Source organism: Podarcis liolepis, assembly GCF_965112155.1.
Source record: "Podarcis liolepis genome assembly, chromosome: 12".
NCBI lineage: Eukaryota > Metazoa > Chordata > Lepidosauria > Squamata > Lacertidae > Podarcis > Podarcis liolepis.
In genome coordinates this window covers 6,670,543-6,691,436 of record NC_139563.1, presented here as the reverse complement: position 1 = coordinate 6,691,436, position 20,894 = coordinate 6,670,543, and the positions used below count along the sequence as shown (strand labels likewise).

The 20,894-nt window shown below is 46.9% G+C and overlaps 1 protein-coding gene across 1 annotated transcript in view; it reads right to left on the bottom strand.

The window, feature by feature from the left end:
* Positions 1-20,392, bottom strand: part of GJC2 (gap junction protein gamma 2) — a 76,818-nt gene extending 56,426 nt beyond the window's left edge. The window contains exons 1-2 of the mRNA XM_083467131.1: positions 20,326-20,392; positions 3,211-3,308 (exon numbers count right to left, since the gene is read on the bottom strand). The gene's annotated coding sequence lies outside the window, so the exon portion shown is untranslated. The remainder of the gene's footprint in view (positions 1-3,210; positions 3,309-20,325) is intronic.
* Positions 20,393-20,894: the final 502 nt, after the last annotated feature.

Below are 20,894 nucleotides of genomic sequence, written 5' to 3'. Positions count from 1 at the left end.
GTCGAAACGTCGCCTAGACACCCCAACTTTTACACGGGAAGACACCCGAGAACACCAAAACCTGCATTCCTGTACCCGTGAAAATCTACGAAAACAAATATCTCACCTCTACGGGGAGGAAACCTTCCAGCTGACAAGAACCTACGAGAAACTAGAAATCCGAAGAGCCACCATCTTATGTGATCTCTTGTTCCTACGCAACTGCCGAGACAACAACTTAATTCCCACATGCTTCCAACTTAAATTCCACTCTAAAACCCCAGCTACCGAAAGGATCCTGAAACGAACTGAACTATCCCTAATCAGAAACGAACTACATAAGAAAAGATACCTACTAAACCAAACCAACAAAGATCTGCTCACTCTTCACCTCAAACTCTGTAACAAAATCCACCCTGCACTCTGGGACAAATGCAAACAACTAGCCGTCTGGAGAGCTGAAACTGAGACCTCACATAAGACAGACACACACACCAACAAACTCCACAAACTAGAGAGACGCCAGAAGCCCAGCCACCCTCCACAACAACCCATGAAACAAACAGTACATAACATATCAGACAGGATCCTCACCTCAACTGAAACCAAAGTACTCTCCAAAGGTTTCAACTTTGCAGTTACCCCGAGACGCATCCCCACGGAAAACATCATATGCGGAGTCGAAGCTAGCCTAACCAAAATCAACCCAGATGAAGCCAATAAAATCAGACTTGAAGTCACCAACATCCTCTGCTCCAGCAAACCACCCAGAAGCAATTTACACAAAGAAGAACAGAAAGCACTCACCAACCTGAGGAAAGACAACAACATAATCATTCTCCCAGCAGACAAAGGTAATGCCACTGTTGTGATGAACACATCGGACTACCAAGCAAAACTATCAAATCTACTCCAAGACCCTACCTACCAACCTATAAAAACAGATCCCACCACCTATCTGGAAAAAACCACCAAATCCAAAATAAAAGCCTCTCCTATCAGTGAAGAAATCCAGCTAAGAATCATCCCCAGAGAAAAATCATCCAGATGCCCCAAACTCTACGGCCTCCCCAAGATACACAAAGAAGGAACACCACTCAGACCAATAGTCAGCTCCATAGGCTCACCTCTACAAAATCTCGCTAAATTTCTCGCTAAGCAACTTCAGCCCTATGCAGAATCCATCTCTTCACACGTTACAAACTCCTTCCAGTTCATAGAAACAATAAAGAAGCAAAACCTACATCCCGATGACCTACTTGTGAGCTTCGATGTTGTATCTCTCTTCACACAAGTGCCCATTAATGAAGCCTTGACAGCCATTCAAAACAAATACAATCCCCCCGAATACATCCTGGACCTGACCAACCACTGCCTAACCAACACGTACTTCATCCACAATGGACAAAGATACAAACAGATAGAAGGAGCACCTATGGGATCACCCCTCTCACCGGTCATCGCAAATCTGTACATGGAACACTTTGAAACCAATGCTTTAGACAAGTCAGAACACAAACCCAAACTTTGGCTCAGATATGTTGACGACACCTTTGTAATTTGGCCACACGGGAAAGAAAAACTAGATAGCTTCCTCACACATCTCAACAGCCTACACCCCAAAATACAATTCACTATGGAAATAGAAGCCAACAACCAGCTTCCCTTCCTTGACGTCCTAATCTACAAAAAACCTGATGGCTCCCTAGGACACACTATCTACCGGAAAAAAACACACACCAACCGCTACTTACATGCTCAATCACACCACCACCCTGCACAAATAAACTCCGTAACCAAGACCCTCATCTCCAGAACCAAACGCCTGGCTGACAAAGACCACTTGACAACTGAGTTACAGAATCTCTCAAATGTGTTAATCGCCAATGGATACCAGCAAAACAGGGTTAAGAAGCTAATCCAAAAAGAAACACCCCCCAAAAACCAAGACACGGAAGAAAACAATGGCATGGCCCTCCTTCCTTATATCAAGGGCACTACAGATAAAATTAGCAAAATCCTCCATAAACACAATATCAAAACAGCCTTTTGCACCAACCAAAAAATAGCCAATATCCTCAGAAACCCCAAAGATAAAATCCAGTTGGAAAACCAAGGGGTCTATGAAATACCCTGCAAAGTCTGCCCAGCCACGTACATTGGACAAACAAACAGACGAATAAATGCACGTATCGCAGAACACAAGAATGCCGTCAAAAAAGAAGAAAAATCTTCCTCTCTTTTCCAACACATGAAAGAAACAGGACACGAAATTAATTTTGCAGATTCCAAATTGCTCTTTAACATGGAACATCACCACAAGAGAATAATCATGGAAGCCATCGAGATAGAGAAACACCCTCACAACATGAACAAGCGTGACGACACGTCCCGCCTGCCAGACATCTGGAAATTAGCCCTCCCCACAAAAACCGACACCAGATCCAGAGGCACACAGAACGCCACCACCAATCAACCACACCAGACCCAAACCCAGACCCTCTCCACAGATAAATTACAGACACCATCCAGTAACCAAACCATAGTGGCAACTCCGGATGCTGCACCCCCCTGCAATCCCTACACAGATCTGGCTGGCACAGGGCACAAAACCACAGCTCGCCCCTATACACGAAGCCAAGCCAAAGCACAACTAAGTGCAGTACAGCCATCTTCCCAGAAAAACTCTTCACAAATTCAAGAGGTCAAGACACGAAGGCTTTAGCAACTAATCCACACCTAATGACCCACCTAAGTGGTACTCAGAATATCACTCAAGAAATCACTCAAGATATCCCTCAAGTAATTAAGGAACAAAAGAAGAAAAGAACACTAGCCTGGGAACTTCCCCTCTGCCCAGAACTTTTGAGGCAATACACCACACCCCTCTACAGTATTTATAGGAACTCAAACACTGAGATCCCGCTCTGTTCCAGTAACAAGAAGCCGAAAGCACCAGCCTGAAGATGACGAGTGAGACCTCGTCGAAACGTCGCCTAGACACCCCAACTTTTACACGGGAAGACACCCGAGAACACCAAAACCTGCATTCCTGTACCCGTGAAAATCTACGAAAACAAATATATACATATATATATATATATATATATATGAAAAAGTAACGTGACAAGTACGAAACAACAGCACAGTGGATCTCCTAGCTGCAAAATAAGGCTTCTTTGCAACCCAGCAGACACAAGGAATCTTCCATTATTAAGAAACATTCCATACCTTTCACAGACAGGAAAAATGGGTGGTTCTTAGCTGCGAATCTTCCTTCTTTTTTCCCCACAGAGGGTTCGTGCAGCACAGCTTCACCGCCTTCACCTCTGACACAAAAGAGAAGAGAAAAGGAAAAACAATCCCTCATTATCTGGGAAGGGTATCAGCAGGCTCGCGCCACCAAGCACAACGAGGCATCGTTCCACAGCCCTCTTTAAAAGGGCCCCATTGTTGCAGGGCAGCCAAGGCTCGTGCGCATAGAACCGCACTCAGCAGTTCTGGGATCCCGCCGTTACGCTGATTCGCGCCTCGCTTTGGAAACGGGTCGCCTTCGTGGGGGCATGGCGGTGCTTCAACAACGCTTTCGGGAAGGGGAACAGCCAACTTTTCAGAAAAGTATGACACAAGTCTAGTCCAGAGTATGAGATGACGAAGCCCTAGCCATGTGTAGTGCATAAGGGGAGAAGAAAGCAGCACAGTGCCTTAAAGGCAGGCGAGAACGTACGCCGCAGCGGTTCTCAACCTGTGGGGCCCCAGATGTGGTTGGACTACAACTCCCATCATCCCTGACCACTGGTCATGCTGGATAGGCATGCTGGGAGTTGTAGTCCAACAACATCTGGAGACCCACAGGTTGAGAAACACTGTAGGGTATAGAATCCAGCACCCTCCAGATTTGGTTGGACTGCAACAGCCATCATTCCTGATGCACTGGATCTACTGGTTGGGGATGGTGGGATTTAGAGACCCTACCTGCCCACAGACTGTCTGGCCAGAGTGGTACATGCTCTAGTTATCTCCTGCTTGGACTACTGCAATGCGCTCTACGTGGGGCTACCTTTGAAGGTGACTCAGAAACTACAACTACCGTATTTTTCCCTGTATAAGACTAGGTTTCTTTCCTAAAAGATAATGTCAAAAATTAGGGGGTGTCTTATACATGGGGGAATCTTATAGTCGGAAAAATACGGTAATCCAGAATGCAGCAGCTAGACTGGTGACTTGGAGTGGCCGCCAAGACCATATAACACCAGTCCTGAAAGACCTACATTGGCTCCCAGTACATTTCCAAGCACAATTCAAAGTGTTGGTGCTGAACTTTAAAGTCCTAAACGGCCTCGGCCCAGGATACCTGAAGGAGCGTCTCCACCCCCATCATCCATCCCAGACACTGAGGTCCAGCTCTGAGGGCCTTCTGGCAGTTCCCTCCCTGTGAGAAGTGAGGTTACAGGGAACCAGGCAGGGGGCCTTCTCGGTGGTGGCGCCCGCCCTGTGGAACGCCCTCCCATCAGATGTCAAGGAAATAAACAACTCTCCAACTTTTAGAAGATATCTGAAGGCAGTCCTGTTTAGGGAAGTGTTTAATGCCTGATGTTTTATTCTGCTTTTAATTTTGTTGGGAGCCGCCCAGAGTGGCTAGGAAGGCCTCGCCAGATGGGTGGGGTATAAATAATATATTGTTGTTGTTGTTGTTTTTATTCAGCTCATAGTGGTGAGGAGGGAATGATCTGTTACGATATAGATGCAATGCGGCAGCGAGCTGCAGCTAGCTGGAAAGCAAAACATGATGGGAATGTTGGGGACTGTTCCGTGGGAACAGAGGGACAGTCTATTCACAGTGCTGAGCACCGGATTTAGCTCAGAGTGTAATTTGAGCTGTACAGGAAGTACAGGAGGTGGAGTTTATCTCTCTGCTGTTGGAGTTTGAAGAGAGCAGACGTGTTTCTCTGTAACGCTGCAAAGACAGAAATAAAGGCATGTAAATACATTTCTGTCTATCTCTTTCCCCTGCCTGGGGGGGGTGGGGCAGGGAAGAGTGGTGTGTTCTTCTCACGCTTGAGGAGGATCGCCGATCGTGACCTAGCCTGGATCCTGCTCGGGAATGCAGACAGGGAGGTCAACAGGAGATCAAGCCGGGTGCCTGGAGAGTGGCCAGTTTCTCCTGAGAGGCAAGATTTCCTGACATCATCGTCCCCTCAAAGTATCTGCTTTATATACATTATTTACACAATGGGCTGTACGTGATTGGCTAATTCCGGCATTGTCCTGTAGGCCAATCAGGTTATGGATTCACTTCTATCTGGAGCTGGATTGGGTGGCTCCTGCCGACCAATCATACTGCTGCATTGTTCTAGGACCAATCAGACTGCTGCAGTTTGGATCCTATTCAACTCAGTACAAAACAGTTGTTGTTGTTGTTATCTGGATAGCTACAGGTTTTGCATCCCTGCTGCCCCACCCCCCTTCAGAGAACCACTTCAGAGCCTCTCTTCCACCTGTGGCACATTTTCTGCGAAGCAATTCCCCCAGATATAATGCATACTTGTACAGCCATACCTTAGGTTACAGCCGCTCCAGCTTGCATTTTTTCAGGTTATGGACTGCCGAAACCCAGAAATATCGGAACGGGTTACTTCCAGGTTTCAGCAGTTGCGCATGCGCAGAAGCACTAAATTGCGCTTTGCACATGTGCAAATGCGGGTTGCGAACGCTGCAGGTTGCGAACATGCATCCCGCACGGACCACGTTCGCAACCCGAGCGTCCACTGTATACTGTTTCCTCTTCGCTGTGCATTTGCACGTGCACCTCAACCTAGCGCAGTCGTGTCTGCGCACATTACGAGGCTTTCTAAATTCGAAGAAGTGCAGGTCTCAAAGGAGGCTTGTGTTTCGGTCCACATGGCGTCTCTGAAAGTGCGAATTAGGGACGTTTGCCTGAGATGAGAACCGAATCCAACGTCACCCCCATCCAAGCCGCTAAGCTATGGGGTTTAGTAGAGAACCAGAAATAACCCTGTCTCACCCGAAATCTGCACTAGATTTGCGAAAACAAAGGAGACAAGCTCTCTAAGGGTACATCCATACCAGCTGTTGTTCTTGGACTACTCCCAGGACACATGGAGTCTGTCCCCGGCCTCTGGAGAAGAGGTAGGGTCAGGGTTTTTGCAAAAATACCAAACTACCTTCATTGCAACACCGCTCAGCTGCAGTCGGTTTCCTCTGCGAAACCGTTATTCTGTATATAAACACACACACACACACACACACACACACACACACACTTCATGTGCTTTGTCCTACGGTTCCCCTTTAACCTCATCAACCTCGCCACATACTCTATTGGCTACGTGATGCCCCAGAGTCATGTTTCAGTTCTTCCATGACCTACTTCAGCCGTAACCCCATCTGCATCAGCTCCATTGAGCAAAGGCCTGCCTCTTTATAGACTTCCGCTGTCACGTAAATTGGGAGTTCGGGGACGGGTTTAAGTTGAAGCAACTTGTTACAAGACCACAAACGGAGGCAGGGTGGTTTTTTTAAAGCTCCTGAAGATGGTCTTCAAGAGCATGTGTGGAACATGAGGCTAGCAATGGCCGCAAGGGCTGGGCTCTGCTTGCGCTATTGGAATGCCTCTGAATTCCAGTTGCTTGGGAATCCCACTAATAGGGGAAACGCTCCGGTCTTCCTTGAGGGTTTCCCATAATAGGTTGGCCACTGTGAGAACCGATTGCTGGACTAGATGGGCACCATTTGGATCGGATCCACCAGGGCTCTTTTTCTGCACTTATGCATGCTGAAGGATCTGAAAGCAGAGCTGTAGGATCGGCAAAATATAGAATGGGGGATACCTGGATTGCCAGGAGTACACGTATCTAGCGGTCTTGGTGGACCATAAGCTCAACATGAGTCAATAGCATGATGCAGCAGCAAAAAAAAGGCTAATGCTATTCTAGGCTGCATCAACAGAAGTCTAGCGTCCAGATCAAGGGAAGGAATAGTCCCACTCTATACTGCCTTGGTTAGACCACACATGGAGCCCTGTGTCCAGTTCTGGGCGCCACAATTTAAGAAGGAGATTGGCAAGCTGGAATGTGTGCAGAGGAAGGTGACCAGGATGACCAGGGGTCTGGGAAACCAAGCCTTATGAGGAAGAGTTGGGTATGTTCAGCCTGGGAAAGAAGAGACAGAGAGGAGATATCTCCAAATATCTCAACGGCTGTCACAAGGAAGATGGAGCCAGCTTGTTTTCTCCTGCTCTGGAGGGTAGGACTCGAACCCGTGGCTTCAAGTTGCAAAAAAGGAGATTCCAACTAAACATCAGGAAGAACTTTCTAACAGGAAGAGCTGTTACAGGGAACCAGGCAGAAGGCCTTCTCAGTAGTGGCACCTGCCTTGTGGAAGGCCCTCCCATTAGATGTCAAAGAAATTGATAACTATCTGATGTTTAGAAGACATCTGAAGGCAGCCCTGTTTAGGGAAGTTTTTAACGACTGATGTTTTAATGTATTTTTAATCTTTTGTTGGAAGCCGCCTAGAGTGGCTGGGGAAACCCAGCCAAATTGGCAGGGTATAAACAATAAATTATTATTATTATTATTATTATTATTATTCAGCAGTGGAACAGACGCCCTTCATTGAACATTTTTAAGCAGAGGTTGGCTGGCCATCTGTCATGGATGCTTTACCTGAGATTCCTGCACTGAAGTGGGTTGGACTAGATGACCCTCGGGTTCCCAGCTCTATAATTCTATGAAACGTGTGCTGCTGCCACTCAGTGTAAGCAATGGTGAGCCAGATGGACCAATGATATTACTCAATACAAGGTAGTTTCCTGTGTTCGCTTGAAATTCAGAAAGTTGTTATCTCTCTCTGGCCTTGGCACAGCAGCTTGCTCTAGCAATAAATAACAATAATAGTAAATCTAATTAGCAGTTGGATTTCGATCCATAAAGTCTCTAGGCTTGCTTTCCTAGCTAAAAGGGAGGCAAGCTCAGATTGCACTGTGGATAGCTGGCAAACAATCCCTTCATTTGCAATCCATTCAGGAGTGCCGTGATTTGTAAAGTAATTGAGCAAGCCATTCATCTATGTAAAAAACTGCTTTACCTATCCAATTGCAAGCTCGTCTTTAACCCACAAAGGTGCTCTAAATTTGATTTAACATTTGTGTTCTGTTTTTCCAAAGACAGGTGCCGAGCTCAAAGCGGCTCACAACACAATAGAATTTAAAAACTGTTCAGTTTCTGTTAATTGGTTCTCGTGGGAAACTTGCAGATTCTGGCTAACACAATTAACTCAAGCTGGTGTCAATTTACTCTTGGCAGAAAGCCCAGGTCTGCTTGACCTAGAAACTACTCACTCTGATTGGTTAACGACCAGCACTCAACTCTGTTATCAAGGGATTGTTAGCTCAGTTTGATGTGAGGTGTGTTAGGAGTTAGAAGTGCTGTGTATGGTTAAGAGAGAGAGAGAAAGAGAGGATTTATTTTGCTTTGTTTTGTATGCAGAAACTCTGCTGGTTTTATTTTTCCCTTTTAATAAATCCTGTAAATAGTTCTTCTGAGTCTAGCTGACTAGTCATTACTGCCGCAACTAGCTTCCTCGCTGTGCAGGAAAACTCTGCTACGTTTGGGCTAAAGCCAATAGGGCTATGCCTGACACTTCAAAGTTCCATGAAAAACAACAACCAACAATGTCACAATCACTATACTATCAAACACAACAGAAAATAAATAAAGCAAATAACAACAAATTGATCAAATTGATCAGTGCAAGTCAAGCAAAGTCATAGGAATTCAAAATATCAAAAAAATAAAAATAAAACCAGAAATCAAAATGATTTATACAATTCAACAAAGTCATAGCAGCTCAAACTCAAATTGCTCAGATGCCCTCCTCACGTTGCGTCATGCATATTCCAGTGAAGGTCTACTTTGAAGTAAGTCCCACAGTGCTCAGTGGGGCTCATTCCCACACACCCTGCCTTCAGCTCCTTGGAGGAATGGAGGGATAGCAATGCAAAATAAATAAGTAATAATAATAATAATAATTGTCAGGGAACTGCCCTCAGAGGCAAGAGGAGAGGTAAGACGCTCCAATGATGCAGGGGAGGGAACTAGCAAGGAGAGAGAGCTTCCGCTGGGGAAGGAAATCCCGGGGACACCAGGGAGAAAGGGGAGGCTGAGAGTACTGCGGAGGGGAGGCTCCGAGATTCTTCCAGTGAAATCAGCGGAGAGAGCACAGGAACTCCGCTTGGCACGCCCACGCTGTGCAGAAGGCTTCCGCGCAGAGAATCTAGGAGGAGACTTGGCGTCAAAGAATTTCTATGTTGGAGGAAGTTTAGGAGACGCCCACTCACGGATTCTGCCAGTGACTGGGACAGTCGCGTTGTAAGGGCTGTCAAACCAGGGAAAGGTTTAGCTATACAACCAGCTTGGAGCAGTTTGCAGTTTACGCACAAGCAACCCCAATTCCCATTACAATAATAATGCAGTAATAAATTTTATTTATAACCTGCCCTCCCCGGCCAGAGCCCGGCTCAGGGTGGCTAACACCAATAAAATAAAATCACAGTACTGTAAAAACATAATAGGGGGAAAAGAGAGGGAGGAAAAAAACCAATTTAAAAAACAGGTTAAAATGCAATTTAAAATTCAGCCTCATTTTAAAATAGCTGATAAACCAAGACCATGAGGGATACATAAGGGTCAGACCGAGTCCAAACCAAAGGCCAGGTGGAACAGCTCCGTCTTGCAGGCCCTGTGGAAAGATGTCAAGTCCCGCAGGGCCCTAGTCTCTTGGGACAGAGCGTTTCACCATGTCGGGGCCAGTGCTGAAAAGGCCCTGCCCTAGTTGAAACCTTGTATGGACTGCTTTGCAAGGCTAGTCTTCACTCCCACAGCTTTCCCACTGTGTCTGGACCAGCAAGCAGCCCCTAAAAACCAAGAATCTGAACAAGTTGGAGAAGAGCTGGCTAAGCAACGACAAGAACCTGGCAAATGGAAGCCCTTCATTGCAGAAGCTTCTGGGTCTCAGCACAACACCCCCACATGGTGAGCCACTGAACTGCAGGTGGGCACATTCTCCATGAAGGGCCTGGCTCTGTCTACCCAGTATAAAAGGACTTCCTGTTCCACCAGGGTCCGGCTTGAGCAACATGGTCTTCCTGAGCTCTGGCTCTCTGGTCACTCTTTGGTGGTGGTTTCTGGCCTGCTCCTTCACCCCGCCTCCTGATTTGTCCTGCGGTTCCAACTGGTCTTTGGTCCTGACCCCTAGCTTGCCCCACAACCTCTGGCTCTTGGCTGGCCGCAGGCAGCTGCCCATGATCTTCCTCAGCTCAGCTCAAGCTTCTGAGCCAAGCGCTGTCCATGCATTTCCAAACTCACTTCAGGGAGCTGAAAACATTTTTGTTTTCTATAAAGTAGACGTTCTCCAGATGCTGAATTCTGGAGGAGACACCAAATTCTGAACATGTGCTGCTGCGAGCACATGGGAGCAGGCTATGAATAGCAGGGATGGGGGAACCTCATAATACCAGAACCCGCTAGGGCCATCCAAGAAAGCTGAATGTTGGAAGATTCAGGCACAAGCTTGGAAGGCTTGGAAAATGGATTAGACAAAACTATGGTGGGCAACTGGGACGCAGGTGGATCTGTGGGTTAAACCACAGAGCCTAGGAGTTGATAATCAGAAGGTCGGCAGTTCGAATCCCCGTGGTTCGAATCACCCGATGGGGTGAGCTCCCGTTGTTCGGTCCCAGCTTCTGCCAACCTAGCAGTTCGAAAGCACACCAGTGCAAGTAGATAAATAGATACAGCTCCAGCAGGAAGGTAAACGGTGTTTCCTTGCACTGCTCTGGTTCGCCAGAAGTGGCTCAGTCATACTGGCCACATGACCTGGAAGCTGCCTGCGGACAAACGCTGGCTCTCTCGGCTTATAGCGTAAGATAAGCGCCACAACCCCAGAGTCATTGGCGACTGGACCTAATGGTCAGGGGTTATTGTCGTTTAGTCGTTTAGTTGTGTCCGACTCTTCATGACCCCATGGACCAGAGCACGCCAGGCACTCCTGTCTTCCACTGCCTCCCACAGTTTGTCAAACTCATGCTGGTAGCTTCGAGAACACTGTCTAACCATCTCGTCCTCTGTCGTCCCCTTCTCCTTGTGCCCTCCATCTTTCCCAACACCAGGGTCTTTTCTAGGGAGTCTTCTCCTCTCATGAGGTGGCCAAAGTATTGGAGCCTCAGCTTCAGGATCTGTCCTTCCAGTGAGCACTCAGGGCTGATTTCCTTCAGAATGGATCGGTTTGATCTTCTTGCAGTCCATTGGACTCTCAAGAGTCTCCTCCAGCACCATAATTCAAAAGCATCCATTCTTTGGCGATCAGCCTTCTTTATGGTCCAGCTCTCACTTCCATACATCACTGCTGGGAAAACCATAGCTTTAACTATACGGGCCTTTGTTGGCAAGGTGATAGGCAAGGCTATCAATCAATAGCTGTTAGCCACTATGGCTATTATACCTCCAGTGTCAAAGGTGGCATGCCTCTGAACACCAGTTGCTGGGAATCACAAACTGGGAGAGCGCTGTGGTGTCCAGGGCCTGCTTGCAGGCTTCGCAGACGCATCTGGTTGGCCCCTGTGAGAAAAAGATTCTGGACTAGGTGGGCTTTTGGTCTGATACCATCAGCCACACTGTTCTTACATTCTTTTGAAATGACTTGGTTCCCCAGGAAGCAAAAATAAAATCTCCATGGAATGGGTGTGTGTAATGAAGGGGGGAAATGAAGAGATGGACTGCCCTGTAAAATTTCTCGGCAGTGCTGGTTATGACTACATAAAATCTGGATCTCAAACAATTCGTGTTCTGCCACAATATTTATGGAAGTGTAGACATGTACCAGACAAACGGGAGTCACAGAACCTCCAGTTTGATGCTCTGCGTTTATTTTTTTTCCGTTCCTTGATTCCAAGTGTTTGTATACTGTTATAACAAAACGTCTATTGTCAGGGCGCAAACAGACTTCAGTTGATGTTCTCGCTTTTTCCGCCGGTGGTGAAGAAAGAGACAGAGACGGAAAGTTCCAAAATCTAAACTAAACTCACAAAAAAGCCCACTTGGCAGCATTAAACTAGAAGGTGGGAATACCGTAATTCTGCACAATCGCGTCCCAAATTTTGGAATACTTCTCACGGCACGGCGTCCACCAAGCGGTTCCAAATCCTAAGCAGTCTTAGATCAGGCCAGCTGCCCCCCACCCAACTCCTGCCCTCATGTGTGGAGATGTTGACCTCCTGTTGGGTTGTTGAAATTCTGGTGTGCCTTCAGCATGTGGCAAGGGGTGGAAATAGGAAGGCTCAAATCGTTCGGGCCACCAGAAGCAAAAGGATGAGGTTGTGGCTCAGCTGAGGGGCAAACGGAAGGAGCGTGGCCATGGCAGTAGGGGCTCATCTACCAAAACATTGCCACAAACGACAGGTGAAAAAGAAAGTACTTCTTCACACAGAGCGTAGTGTGGACTATGGAACTCACTTCCACAAGAGGCAGCAATAGCCACCAACTTGGGTGGCTTTAAAAGAGGATTAGACAAATTAATGGAGAAGAGGGCTATCAAAAGCTACTAGCTTCGATGCCTCCACAGTCGGGGACATAAATGCTTACAAATTCCAGTTGCTAGAAACCACAGGACGGGGAGCGCTCTTTTCTCATATCTCATAGAATCGTAGAGCTGGAAGGGACCCTGAGGACAATCTAGTCCAACCCCGTGCAATTCAGGAATATACAGCTGTCTCTTACCGGGGATCGAACCTGCAACCTTGGCGTTGCCAGCACCACACTCTAACCAACTGAGCTGTGATGGAATCCTCCTTCCTGGTTTCCCACAGGCATCTGGCCACTGTGAGAACAGGATCCTGGACTAGATGGCCTATTGGAGCGTCTCCACCTCCATCGTTCTGCCCGGACACTGAGGTCCAGCTCCGAGGGCCTTCTGGCGGTGCCCTCCCTGCAAGAAGCCAAGTTACAGGGAACCAGGCAGAGGGCCTTTTCGGTGGTGGCACCCACCCTGTGGAACACCCTCCCATCAGATATCAAAGAGAACAACAACTACCAGACTTTTAGAAGACATCTGAAGGCAGCCCTGTTTAGGGAAGCTTTGAATGTTTAATAGGTTATTGTAGTTTAATATTCTGTTGGAAGCCACCCAAAGTGGCACCCAGCCAGATGGGCGGGGTATAAATAATAAATTATTATTATAATTATTATTGTTGTTGTTGTTGTTGTTATCCAGCAGGCCCTTCTTGTGTTGTTATGTTCACACATGTTACAAATCTACTACCAAAAATAATGCACGCGAATGTCCACACCAGTGGGGACTGTGGATATAGAATGGGTTATTTTTAACAGATTTTCCATGAAAAGGGGAACTCTGAATTAAAGTGGTGTTGTGTTTTTTTTTAAAAAAAATAATCAGCTCCCAGTTTGATGACATCATGTGGGCAGTGCAAAGAACTTATGCATATAAGCACTGATTCCACAATAAACCTCTACGTCAGGAAGTAACTGTAGTTGGACTAGCTTTTTAAAAAGGGGGTGAGGGGCTTCTGCATAACCCCAGGTTGTCCCCCAAATTTCCCATAAAGCCAATTTTAAAACAAATGAGAAACTTGAGCTTATTTGGTGTCTCCTCCTCAGACAATTCATTCAGGAAATTTTAAGAGAAGCTGATGGGGTTTAGAGGCTGGACACACTGGTAATTTTCAATCACAAGACTTCTTTGAGATGCAGTTGGCTACCAGAGGTTGCCCTGCAAGGTGAAGTGAAAGAGAACGGTGAAAGGAGAATTTGGGGGCAAAGTGGACCTCAGGGACACCCCAAGGCTGTTTGGGATTCAATCACATAAAAGCAAATTCTGTTTGCACAAGTAAAGTTGATCCACATCTCTTGCACAACAAACCTGCTCCCCTAAAAATTCTGCCTTTTTTCCTTTTTGCAATGATGAAAGTGACAGGAAAACGTGCTAGAAAGTTGGGAAGAATAGATGTATAACTTGCTGTTGAAATGGAATACTCAGGATGAAACGGTGAAATCTGCTATGATTAAATGGGCACAAGATGTTGGACATAACATTATGATGGCTGACTGGGAACGGTTATGGACGGTTATGGACCCCAGGTATGAGGTTCACGGCATGTAATGCCTTAAGAGAGAACATTATGAAAATGATATACAGGTGGTACATGACCCCAGTCAAGCTTGCAAAAATCTATCATTTGCCCAATAATAAATGTTGGAAATGTAAAGAAACTGAAGGTACATTCTTTCACCTTTGGTGGACGTGCCCAAGGATTAAGGCTTTCTGGGAGATGATCTATAATGAAATGAAAAAGGTATTTAAATATACCTTTCTGAAGAAACCAGAGGCCTTTCTCCTGGGCATGGTTGGCCAATTGGTGTTAAAGAAGGACAGAACTTTATGTATGCTACAACAGCAGCAAGAATACTTATTGCAAAGTATTGGAAGACACAAGATCTACCCACCCTGGAAGAATGGCAGATGAAGGTGATGGACTATATGGAACTGGCGGAAATGACTGGCAGAATCCGAGACCAGGGAGAAGAGTCAGTGGAAGAAGATTGGAAGAAATTTAAAGACTATTTACAAAAATACTGCAAAATTAATGAATGTTAGAATGATGTCGGAATGAAGTTAAGTGGTTTTAGCAGCAATGTTACAAAGGAGTATGTAAAATTGGATTGTTAACAGGTGAGAATCTAAAGTTATAATATATTCAGATAAAGGATTAAGATAAAAATAAAGAGGGAAAGGATTTGCTGAATTAACTAACTGAACTGGAATACAAAAAAGGGAGGTGTGAGGAGGTCAGGGAAACAAGTAAATGAAAGACAAGACATGGAAAGAATGATTTGTTTTTAATTGTTTTTATTTTTCTGTATTTTGTATTTTCTCTTTTCTTTTTTTTCCTTTTTTTGTAACCTTTTCTGAAACTTTAATAAATATCCTTTAAAAAAAAAAGTTGGGAAGAATACCTGCTTGATGCAGCAGTATCTAACCTCCCTGCGAACGAGCCAGGATAAATGTTCAGTAAGAAGGTTGCCCAGAAGCGGCCCAGAATCGTAGCTTTCCTGCGCTAAACAGACAAAGCGAGATCCTCCCATATCACAGCTGACAAAGGAATTGCTCTCTGCACGTGGCAGGGTGGCAGCAAGCACAGCAGGGGGCCCTGTTCCCTCACCCCCCAGGGATCATTCCCACACTGTGACCTGACAGTCGACCCAGAGAACCGTCCAGCAGGGAAACAAATTGAGACAGGTTTTGATTGATCCCTTGATTGAGGGAGGCACAAAGCGCACTCTGATTCTGCTCACAGCAAGCAAACAGCCTGCCCAGGAGCCGAGTCTCCCAGTTTGTCCAGGAAAAATTGTTGCAGGCAGAGGGTCGGGGGACAACAGGGACTTTTAGACAGGTTAAATGCTGTGGGATACCTAGCCTCATACAGTATAACCAACATAAAAAGTAAAGGGACCCCTGACCATTAGGTCCAGTCGTGGCCGACTCTGGGGTTGCGGCGCTCATCTCACTTTATTGGCCAAGGGAGCCGGCGTACAGCTTCCGGGTCAAGTGGCCAGCATGACTAAGCCGCTTCTGGCGAACCCGAGCAGCGCACAGAAATGCCGTTTACCTTCCCACCGGAGCGGTACCTATTTATCTACTTGCACTTTGATGTGCTTTTGAACTGCTAGGTTGGCAGGAGCAGGGACCGAGCAACGGGTGCTCACCCCGTCGCAGGGATTCAAACCGCCAACCTTCTGATCAGCAAGTCCTAGGCTCCCACAGCGCCACCCGTGTCCATAACCAACATACCTAAGTCTATTTAATGCGTGAAGGGCTTAAGACTTTCGTGTCCAGAAAGTGGTGTTGGGGGGTGAGTGTTCAGACCCCGGGGCTCTCACTTGTGGGGTGCCTCAGGGCTCCGTCCTCTCCCCCATGCTTTTTAATATCTATATGAAGCCACTGGGAGAGATCATCAGGGGGTTTGGACTGGGTGTCCATCAATATGCAGATGACACCCAGCTCTACCTCTCTTTAAAATCAGAACCAGTGAAGGCGGTGAAGGTCCTGTGTGAGTATCTGGAGGCGGTTGGAGGATGGATGGTGGCTAACAGATTGAGGTTGAATCCTGACAAGACAGAAGTACTGTTTCTGGAGAACAGGGGGCGGGCGGGTGTGGAGGACTCCCTGATCCTAAATGGGGTAATTGTGCCCCTGAAGGACCAGGTGCGCAGCCTGGGAGACATTTTGGACTCACAGCTGTCCATGGAGGTGGAGGTCAATTCTATGTCCAGGGCAGCTGTCTACCAGCTCCATCTGGTACGCAGGATGAGACCCTATCTGCCCACAGACTGTCTCGCCAGAGTGGTGCATGCTCTGGTTATTTCCCGCTTGGACTACTGCAATGCGCTCTACGTGGGGCTACCTTTGAAGGTGACCCGGAAACTACAACTAATCCAGAATGCAGCAGCTAGACTGGTGACTGGGATTGGCCACCGGGACCACATAACACCAGTCCTGAGAGATCTGCATTGGCTCCCAGTGCATTTCCGAGCACAATTCAAAGTGTTGGTGCTGACCTTTAGAGCCCTAAATGGCCTCAGTCCTGTATACCTGAAGGAGCATCTCCACCCCCATCGTTCAGCCCAGACACTGAGATCCAGCGCCGAGGGCCTTCTGGCGGTTCCCTCATTGCGAGAAGTGAGGTTACAGGGAACCAGACAGAGAGCCTTCTTGGTAGTGGCGCCCGCCCTGTGGAACGCCCTCCTATCAGATGTGAAAGAAATAAGCAGCTATCTTCTCTTTAAAAGACATCTGAAGGCAGCCCTGTTTAGGAAAATTTTAAATATTTAATGCTGTACTGTTTTTAACACTTGATTGGGAGCCGCCCAGAGTGGCTGGGGAAACTCAGCCAGATGGGCGGGGTATAAATAAATTATTATTATTATTATTATTATTATTATTATTATTATTATTATTATTATTTAAGACCATAGATTCAGCTGCCCTGACAGGCTTAGCACACCTTGGGAGGAGCTATGTGTGCGTATGCACATTGTGTGGCCCCGATCCCCTCAATAGCGGAGGCAAACCGTTGTGCTTGGCGGGGGGTTGGACTAGATGACCCTTAGGGTCCCTTCCAACTCTACAATTCTGTGACTCTAGCCACAATATGTTCTACCTCCACAGCTGGAGGCAGCAATGCTTGCTTCTGAATACCAGTTTCTGGAAACCGCAGGAGCAGCAGACGCTCTTGTGTTCGAATCTTGCTTGTGGGCTTCCCGGCTGCCCCCTGTGAGAACAGGATGCTAGACTAGATGGGGCCAGTGGCCGGATCCAGCAGGCCCCCTTTCTCTGGGGGCTGCCAAGTCCTACCACCCCAATCCTGACCTGGCAAAATCTGTGATTTTCACAAAGATGCCAGACCCAAGCAAAGAGCTAAATGCCAAGTGAAGCCAGATGCAAAATTAAGCAGATGGGGCCCTCACCTGCGTGTGAACTGAGGCAGCCATAGCTGCAGCTGCCTCCCTCCATCCCCGGCGCACTGACACAGCGGAGACCGTCTGCAATCAATTCTGCGCACACTTAGAGAACCTTCAAGTGCTTCAAGAGGGCGAGAGAAGTACGATGTTTAGAAAAGGCACCCAGAAATGGAAGGGGCTTTGCTCCTGCTCTCATAATATCACAGCTTGCGGCCATTCGATGACGCTTAATGCTGGAATATTTGAGGCACAGGAAAGAAAGTGGATAGTTTTTAAACTACAGCCGTACCTTGGTTTTCAACCACTTAGCTGTTTTGGCTCCCGAACGCCGCTAACCTGGAAGTGGCTGTTCCGGTTTGCAAACTATTTTTGGAAGCCGAACGTCCGACGGGGCTTCCGCAGCTTCTGATTGGCTGCAGGAGTTTCCTGCAGTCAATCAGAGGCCGTGCTTTGGTTCCCAAACGTTTTGGAAGTTGAACCGACTTCTGGAACAGATTCTGTTTGACTTCCAAGAATGGAATGGTTTGCAGAAGATTGGCAAGGGCTTCTGACTTCCGGCGGTTTAACAATAGCAAGAGCAAAACTATTTTATCCTCCTAAATTAAGCTGATGAAATGAAGATAACCGGGAGTAGGGATAGTCATGAAGTTGGTTAAAAGCAAGCTCAGAACTGAACAATTGGCTCCCCACTGCACAGGGAAGATCTCGCAAATGACCTGTGATACTGATCTCTCCATAATATTTTTTAACCTCAAACTATCTTTCTTACACCCAGGTAAGCTGGTGTAGGATTGGCCTCTTTCCCTCAGAGAGTAGGAGAAGCGAGAGGGAGGGATGAGGGGTGATTCAGGTCCTCTCTCCACAAGGGATGAACTCCTATGAAGTTTTCTGAACCAGAACAAAGCAGCCGCAAACTGAAGAACTTTGAACAGCTATGGACTGGGATCCAATGTACAGCCAATGAACAATGAATGAACAGGTATAGTGTCAAATTGCATCCCTAACTAGGTGTTGACTTTTGTATGAATGAACCGCAAACTCAGATCAGGTACTGGAAGCAAATTCCTAAGCTTAGAGAACAGGAATTCTTTAAACAGCTTGGATGCGCTTCTTAGTTTAGCCTCTCCCAACTGGGTGTCCTGCAGATGTTTTGGACTTCAGCTCCCATCACCCAGCAGAAACACCTGGAGTGCACACTTTGGAGAAGGCTGACATAGTTCCCTTGCTTGCACCTCAATCCTAAACACCCATTTATTTGGCAAAGTCCCTTTAAATTTGGTAGAACATTTCTCTCTATATAAGAAAAACGTAAGAATGTCGTCACACGGCACTCCAATGGAGGATCTGTTGTCTCACATCACAATCCTGGATTTGCAGGAAGCCACAGCACAGCTCCCATTGAAGGATTTGTCCTGCCTTATTACAATCCTGGATTCGCAAGAAGTCCGATTGGAATAGGGGAGAAAACGTGAAGGCAAGTTGCACAACAGCAGTGCCCATGGCATGGTGGCAGGATGACAGAAACACTGAGGGGGAGACAGTGGTTTCAAACAATGGCAGAAGTTTAAGTAAAGCAGGAATGGAGGAAACTGAATGGAAAATTGTGGTTTCAAACAACAGCAGAAATTTGAATAAAGCACTACAAAATATTTGAGTAAAGTACTATGGAATATTTGAGGGCTCTGCATCCTTTATCTCTCTCACACGAGGCAGCTGAAGAATAGAAGAGGGAGACATCTGAATACAGTGAGAAAGGGTGAAACTGAAAGGAGAAAAGTGGTTGTTTCAACAATGCCATAAGTTTGAGTGAGGATAGAGAGACACTAAGAGGAAAATGGCGGCTTTAAGCAACAGCAGGGGTCTGAGTAAAGCAGGGGTGGATAGAGTTAATTCATTTTATTTATATATATTGAATTTATATAAAACACAGGCACATACATCAATCCCTGATTAAAGCCAAAGGAAGCTTTGGCAGCACACAATCAGCATCACCACCCAAAACATTTATGACCCTGGAGGTCAACTTTGGGAGAAATTTCCTATCCCACCACTAAAGTGTGTCAGCACCACAACAAAACACCTCAAAGTCATTTGTGGAGCTACAACTGGACTGTTTTAAAAGCTCTCCTGTGAATGTGACAGAGAAATTACCAGTCTTCTAGTAGAGAAGGGGCCACATCATCTCTAGGTATGGATGAGAGAGTGTCAGGAGTGTGTGCAGGAGCCAGGCCCTGTGACCAATAGGACTCTGCAGGACTGGGGCCTTCCTAAGTTTGTTCTGAAGAGGCAAGGCGCGGTCACACAGGTGAGGCCGATTGGTAACTCACAGCACCTGGTGGCAAGAGCCAGGAAGGGATATAAGGTCAGCATTTCCCTTCGGCTCTTTGCCACAGCAACACGTTCCCTGCCTTGTTGTGTCTGGCTTGTTGCTTCCTGATCCTCGGACCCTTGACTTCGTGACTCCTTGCTTCTGGACCCTCGGACCCCTGACTTCGCGACTCCTTGCTTCTCAACCCTCGGACCCCTGACTTCGTGACTCCTTGCTTCCTGACCCTTGGATCCTTGGCTTCTGGACTCTCGTTCCTGCTCCCACCCCACCATCTTGCCCCCGGTTCCGACATCCTCAGCCCAGACTCCGATCACCCTTATACCGGACCGTGACAGAGAGACTCGCTGTCTGAAACCCTGGAGAGCCATTGTAAGTCAGCACAAACCATACTGAGCTAGATGAACCAAATGCCTGACTCTACACAAGGCAGATTCCATCGTCCAAACATGGCTGGCGACTAACCTGGAGCATGCTGGGAAGTTTCAGCAACTGCTCAGTCTGGGTGCAGGAGAATGCTGGCTTTCAGCTTCTGAAAAAGGAAAAAACACAATGTCAGATCATGTTTAACTTAGGGTTATTTTTGTTTCTTTTGCCTTGCAGGCACCGTCGCCGGTTTGCCTTAATCGTTCTCCGGCATAGTTCAATACCCTTTTAAAGCCATCATGGTCATCACCGCATCTTGTGGGAGTTTAACTATGCGCTGTGTGAAGGACGACTTTCATTCGCCTGCCTTGAACCATCCAACATTCAAAGCACCATGGCTTTTCCCCCATGAGAAGTTGTTAGGAGACCCTAACCAAGAACGGCTTAACAACCGATCACTCTTCCAAGAAAACTCTGGGAATTGTAGTTCTGTGAGGGGAATGGGGGTCTCCTAACAAACCTTAGCACCTTTAAAAAACTACAAGTCCTGGGATTCTTTGAGGAAGCAGTAACTCTTTAAAGTGGTTCGATACTGCTTTAAATAGTACGGATGCAGACAGAGTCTGGTCTAAGTCCTGATTGCAAGGGTGAAGAGGTTGCTTGAGAGA